At 45.4% G+C, this 7402-nt stretch overlaps 1 protein-coding gene across 1 annotated transcript in view; it reads right to left on the reverse strand.

Moving 5' to 3' along the window:
• Positions 1-7402, reverse strand: part of LOC134457265 (protein NDRG3-like) — a 41562-nt gene that overhangs the window by 33234 nt on the left and 926 nt on the right. The window lies entirely within an intron of this gene.

The following is a 7402-nucleotide window of genomic DNA, read 5'->3' on the forward strand; positions in this document are numbered from 1 at the left end:
GGCAAATTTTATTGTATTATTTTTATATAATCGATTGTCATGATTGTCATGCAATTGCAATACATCGTCATGAATCGGTATTTCGGGAAAATAAGTATCGCGATGAATCATCATGGCGATTTTTTGCACACCTCCTGCCAGTCAGCCTCTTGATCAAAGGCACCTTCTACACGCATGAAGAGGAGTAGTCAACAATGGTGCAAAGGAGAGTGAGAAGAGGGTGGGGTTGCGATCAGGGTTTGACATCGGCACCTGCAAATCAGTCAAATCTTGGTCAAATTTGGCTGGGGCTAGTAATAATATTGTCACTAGCCATTTTTGCAGGTAGCTTATTCTAGGGTACACCAGTAGTACTATATCAGAGTAGCTAATGTTACTTAAAAAAGCTTCAGTTTGGGCTTCTCAGTTTCCAATTGTCTGATTAATTTTCATTAGAAAAGTCAATGTCAAGTCCTTGTTGCAGTTGGAGATGATGGTGGTCTCTGGGTTGTTATTGAGTCAGTGACAGAGGGGAGGCTGGAGTTGTGATTGTAGGTAGTGGGGTGATGGGGTGGTTCAAGGGTTATCATAGATTCAGGAAAGGGGAGGAAAGGGGAAGAGGCATTCTGATGACCAAGTGAGTCCTTGTTCTTAATGATCGGCATTGGGTGACTCAGTACAAGTGATGGACTCGGTTCACTCTGCAACTGGATTAATTGCATTAGGTGAGTTAGCATGACAAGGACAACAGCTCACTGGGGCAATCTACCCCTGATGCAATCTTCCCCTTGTATCAGATTGCATGTAGAAAACTTTCATCCGAAGAAACTTACGGTTAATGTAGGTACAGGTAGTCCCTTGATCAATGTGCAGTTTGATGCCTTGCTCGAGGGCACTCATACTATTGGAAGGAACAGCATTCCAACCTGCTAACCTCTAATTCCAAGATCAACTTTCTAACTAACTATCAAGCTACAGCTGCCCTTTATTCCCACAGAAACGCTTGGATGCAGATGGATGAGTCAGTTGCTTTGACTGGGTTTTATGTAGGAAGGCTCACTCGTCTCGTGAAATGCATTTCCAGGTCGGCCTTTGTCAAAAGAAGCTGAACCTTCCCCTTTCAGATATGAAGTGGCCACGGTCGCCCCTTTTCATTTCCTATGCCATTCAGGCAAGTTCCAAAAGGATATTGGATTCCTTTGTATGACACTTGACCCATAGCAGATGAAAAGCAGACAATGACAGACAAAAAACAGGAGGGAGAAGAAGAGTCTTTGGCTTTTGTTAATGGTCTTTGACATTCCATACTGAGTGTTTGGTATTCTTTGTGGGGTAAAAATATGGCTGGTTCAGTTCAAAAAAGAAAAAAGATGAAGATATGAAAATAACCAGAGATTGAGGACGGAATGACATGGAAAACAACTACACTGACCTTTTAATAACGTTCTGAATATGGAGGGCGAGACTGAAAGGGATTGGCAAATTCTCTGGGAAAAAAACACGAGCCGAGGAGAACTCTAGACCATGTGCCACCACTTTCTGGCAAAAGGTGAGAACCCTGAGTAGAGTAATGAATGGAAGATCTGTGCGCAATATCAGTAAGATGAACTAAAGGTTGCACTGAGGTGGCATCTTCACTGAATACACATTGAGAGATGGAAATGAGCCTCTAAGCAGCCGTCTCTGGGAACACAGCCACACTTGAGTTATATCCACACATGTACAGAGACGAGTATAATTATCATTTAGAAGAACCCTTGCACGCATACACACACAGTTGAATGTATTTAGATGGTAGTTGCCACCAGTGCCCTCCAAAAAGTTCTTTCAGCAAGGTTTGGCAGTGGTCCACAGTCAAAACTGACCCAAATCTGGCATCAGGGGAGTTCTTTGATCAACAGGATTTAGAATTAGCAACGGGAAACCACCAGTGGAAATCACTGTGAAAAGAGGTCAAAGGCCAGAAGGTCTCACAATAAAACGTATAACTGGACGCACGCATTTCATTTTACAGTGAGGCTGTATATTACCTATCAAAAAACACTGTGTATGTGATGGAGTGTCATCACTACGGTTGGGCATGTGCCTTTATCGATATGCTTTGCCCAACAGTTCATCATTCCTGCCTTGTTAGTGTTGTGGTCAGATAGAAATAAGATTTGAAATCAGGACTGGAGACATCTCTTCCCCTTTACTACCGTCTGAGCTGAATGAAGGATGGTCTCTAGGTTAACTCCAGTGCAAGAGGGAAATCTGTGTGGGGTAAAGCATGCTTTAAAAAATAAATCAAATTAAAAAAAAAAGTTTTCTTACAATAGCACTATATTTCTTGAATCTCTCTGTATTTTTTTTAATCTCTCTTTACTGCAAACCAGTATCACTATGTCCCTCAACTTTACAGGGCTTAAGACATTTCTCTAATACGATTTATACTGTTACTCCACTACATTGCCAATCTTTCATTATAAACATGTGATTTTCTGAGGAATCCCTCCTACTCAGACTGGTTTTCTGACATGATGGTTAGCGTGGGCGAGGGAGTGTGTGCACCACCTGTGGCACTGAAACAATAGGAAAAAGGTCTCCCTGACAGTTAAGCACAGTGATTCAACAGGTGTTTAAGCCCCCCACAATAACAGCAACTGTGACATTTGTCAGTCATATGATATATTATGGAGGTAGGAGACCCTGCACTTTCCCAAGACACACCTGGGATATTGAATTCAGCGCATGTGGAACAAAGAGGGGGCGCGTACACTGTACCAGTCTGAGGACATCCCCCCTCCTTCCCTCCCGATAAAGGGGTACAGGGGAATTAACGAACAACACGGGTTCCCCTGCGCTCACACCCACACGTGTCTCCATCTCTGGGACTCAGAGTTTAAGGCTCTCCCCTCTCTTCTGAAGTCACCACGTTTACGACGCTTGGCTTCTGTGAGTGCGTCTGTGTGGTTTCTGTAATGTTCCAGACAAGAGGCATCAAAAGAGCAGGTGTATCCTGTCGTGCTGCCATTTCAGGTCTCTGCACCAAAATCTTGCAAAAAGACAAAAAAGGACAACACGCAAAGGAAACAGGCAGTGTGCTGCCTCCTCACATCAAAAATGTCAGATCTAGCAAATGCTGGTTTTGTTAGTGAAAGCTGGATCTTATAATCTGAGGTGCCTTACCTCAGATGTGCCCTAGGGGGCAGCATACACAACCAGTCTATGTAGTCCAGGTCCCCTTTTTCTCCAAGACGTTGAATATTTGTTCAGTTACACCTTTTTTGTCCTGAAATGTTTGTGGAAGCGTGCGTCAGTGTGTGAGTGTGTGGCTTAATTGCCAGGTATTGGACAAATAAACCTTTGAGTACGAATGCTGAAGGAAATCCATTTCTGTAGACCAACTACCGCTGTGAGGCAATTTTCCAGCTCCCTGATCAATCAGCCAAATCAATGCCTTGTCACTGTGCTCTCTTGCAATGTACTCAGGGCCACCACTTAAGCATCCAAGAAATGCCTCTAATCAGGCATGAATAAAAGACTTCCTCATTTTAACACCACTTACTGGGAGTATATAATTACATCTCTGATGGCACTTTAATATAAAATGCGTAATAAATTATTAATTCCCTTCACATCAGAGGTTCTGCTTGAATGATCATAACCCCACACCAATCATCTAAGCAATCTAGAATATTCCGCTTGTCCAGTGAGTTCGCCTCCTCAATTTCTTGCCATGGTCAATTATTCCAATGGGGTGGCCAGAACGTCTGGTGAGGGAAACAAGTCTTTCCACACAGCCTACGGACACAGACAGTGCCAGCAGTGTTACTCTTTTAACTCATTGAGTGCCAGCCATTTTCAAATTCAGACCGGGGGGTTGCCAGGCTTTTTTCAACGTTTGAGTGATTTTTCAAGAGCCATAAAAAAAATCTTCTTTGTCCATGTGAACAACAAACATACCAGATCAAAGTGTTAGGCCCCACCCCCCATAAAAAACGCAATTGACTTGATATCAAGTCTTTGGCACTGTGCCATACATTCTGAAAAGACTCGATTTCAAGTCCATGGCACTCAAAGAGCTACGAGCCAGTCTTTTCACACAGGACATCAGCCCATGACGAAAGCGTTCTTGCTGCCGCCCAAGCGTCTGCTACTATGTCTATTTATTTCCAGGCACTGGGCCCAGTGGGTGTGAGGTAGAGTAGATGGGTCAGCGCCACAGTACCTCACCACCACTGCCTACAGTACAGCACAGTACACTCAAAGCCACAGAGTTGCGTTGAGTCTAAGATAAAATATAACCATTAGGTGCAACAAGACATTTTGAACTGTTTGATACCAAGACAGACAGGTAAAATCAAAAACTTATTTAGTATTCTTGCCTCAAAACATTTTACTCTTGAACAAATATAGCCAGAGTTGGAGGCACCAAGGATAAAGGCACTGTCAGGAGATGTCAGTGCACACACTGTGCATTAACAGGCTACAGCCTCTGTCAAATCCTTTGTGGCTTGAGTTGCTGTCTTCTACTGGGTCTCCAGACATTAGGTTAGGTTTCCCCCTGCTGGACAGAGCACACAGGTGCAGTACAGGTTGCGAGATGTTGATGTTGTCTGTGTTGCTGGGTGTCACGGTGACAGCCGCTGAACCACAGAAGAAGAAGAAGAAAACAACAGATAGTTTCTGCCCTCCTGCCCCCTTCACCATCACTCCCAACCAACACCCCATAATGCCAACCGAGAGGGCACCGAGCACCGCAACACACATTGGGGTGCCTGCCATGTTGCCATGGAAACCCTTCTCTTCCTCTCCCTCTCTCTCTTTCATGTGCGACTCTCTCTCTCTCTCTTACTTGCTCACATACTCTCTCTCTCGCACGCTCTCTTTTTTTGCTTGTTTAATGACTACATGGCAGGGGAGATGATGGTGGAGTGGGTAGGCGGACAATGTGAGAAGGCAGTCAGGTGGGTGGCTTGGTGGGTTGTGTTGTGCTGTGTTATGTTATGTTGTGGGGGTGGAAGTGGGTCTCGGTGAATAACAGAAGAGATTTATTTGACATGTTCTCCAGGCACTGCAGTTCGAGTTTGGTTTGACTCCCAGTTAATTCAGGCCGACATGCTACAAAGCCTGCCCTGGAAAAGTAAAAAAATGTGTTTGCTGCCAACCGTCTCCAGCAATAACCTAGCTCACTTCACGCCCGATTCTTTTTTACTTCGGGGCTCTATGTTTCCAATCTAGTTCAATTTCCCAGTCTGGCGCAAGTGGGTAAGTGTCACTGTCTTCGAGCTCAACAGTCACAGTATGACTTGAATCCAAGCTTCACATTTTTCCCCCTCCAGCCTCTTCCAATGCCTACAATGTGCCCCCCCTCCCCAACTGATATCTCTGCGGCCAGACCTCTGATGACGGACTCTCTGAATAGCAACACAGTCAGTGGCCCAGAAAATCACCACGCTTGACTCTTGTGAGTGAGTCTGCAGGCTACTGTTTGAGTGGCAGCTGAGGGACTGAATACAGGAGCTCCGACGATCCGGCACCCACGCATTGATATGGGTGTGAGGGTTAAATAGATGTTACCTGTGTGTGTGTGTGTGTGTGTGTGTGTGTGTGTGTGTGTGTGTGTGTGTGTGTGTGTGTGTGTGTGTGTGTGTGTGTGTGTGTGTGTGTGTGTGTGTGTGTGTGTGTGTGTGTGTGTGTGTGTGTCAGAGGGGCATATGTATGTGTGTACCGACGCATGACGAAGCCATGTGCTTGATAGTGTTTATGGGTGTACACAGGCTCGTCTGATATTATCCGAGATGGAAGATGGAAAGGAGTGAGTGACGTGATCGGTGGAAAAACATACGTGTGTGTGCGTGTGTGTGTGTGTCAGAAAGAGAGCACATAGGCTAGCCATCTGTGTTTGTGCGCCGATTTGTTTTTGTATATACAGTATGAATTAAATGTCTCTCGGCTGAATTGCGTTGCCATTCATCATCATATGGTTGGGAAAGGTCAGTGAGTAGGCAGTGTGCGCTGAGTAAATAGATTTGACTCCACTACACCTGCTGCTCTCGGCCAAGTGTAACCCCCATACATCCACCAAACAACTCACAACCCCTCACACAGTCTCCAAACAGGCAGCATCAGAGACCGCAAAGCAAATGCAAAAAAAAAAAGATTTCCCAGAAAACAGATAGAGAGGAAGAAAGGCACCAAAAGATAGAGAGATGGCCATAAGGGCAGATGAAAGACAACAGGATTGAAAACCAAAAAAACAAAACAAAAATGGATATTCATCCATTCAAAACCAATCATATTGTAACGTTAGGTCAGGGCTTACTGGAATCTACACAAAGCATCCGTCGTCTGATTTGTTCTTGCTGAGGTCATTGTGGGGCGAGCAGAAACACTAACCCCTGAAATTCAAGACGATGTGCTGGAACACGGTGGTGCTGGCCTGGCTCTCTCACCAATTTAGTCAATGTAGCTCGGCCTGGCAAAGATCCAATAAACAGGAAGCTGACATAATAAAGGAGACATCTACCAAATGTGTACAATACTGCTGGATACAACTACAACCAATCAGATGCTAATTATAATGTGTATGTTAGCTAATATTTTACTGGTTCGCCATTTCAGGACAAAAGCAGCAGCCGGGAAGTGGTAAGCTCAACTGCTAGCTAGTATCAAAACAAGCAATAAAAGTAGAAAAGCGGCACAACCCACTTTACATACACCTGTGATCCCCTAATTATTTCACAGCTTATGTGGAAGGAGGGCAAATGTGTGTATTTAATCCAAGTCCATCTGAGTAGAGGTGAAGAGCAGCAGTGCTTCCAGCTGCACTAGACGTGCCGGTCAAGGACTCCCGAGGAGAGGACAGAGGTCAAAGCAACAACATGACACAGCCCTCCAGTCACCCCTCCTGCTGCTCCATATGCCCTCCTTAGCAACGCCAGCCAATCAATAATGCACGCAAGCACACACACACGCACACAGGCGTGCGCACACACACAGAGGAGCGTGCGCGCACACAGACGCGCGTGCACGCACACACACACAGACGCGCACACACGCAAACACAGATGCACGCACGTACGCACATCAGCTCTCAAACACACACATGTACAACCCCCACACACACGCCGAATTCCGTGCAGTCATGGAAACGACCTTCTGGGACAGCAAGGTCATGGGGCAAACATACAAGGGGGCTGGTCCGATGCCTAAAGGCTACATCCAGAGGCCATGCTTCCAGAATGCAGCCTCCTTCACTGGCCTTGAGAATGAAGATGAGCATCTGGGGCAGTAAAGGAAAAAAAGAGCACTGGTCCACCAGGTTCATGTTTATGGAGGTTTAATGGTTGCATACATTCCATATACCATATCCGTGTGGAAAGGAGAAGAAACCTTGGCAATTATTATCCACCCGCCCACACACACATTCTTACAAACG

The sequence above is a fragment of the Engraulis encrasicolus genome, chromosome 10 (assembly GCF_034702125.1).
Source record: "Engraulis encrasicolus isolate BLACKSEA-1 chromosome 10, IST_EnEncr_1.0, whole genome shotgun sequence".
Taxonomy (NCBI): domain Eukaryota; kingdom Metazoa; phylum Chordata; class Actinopteri; order Clupeiformes; family Engraulidae; genus Engraulis; species Engraulis encrasicolus.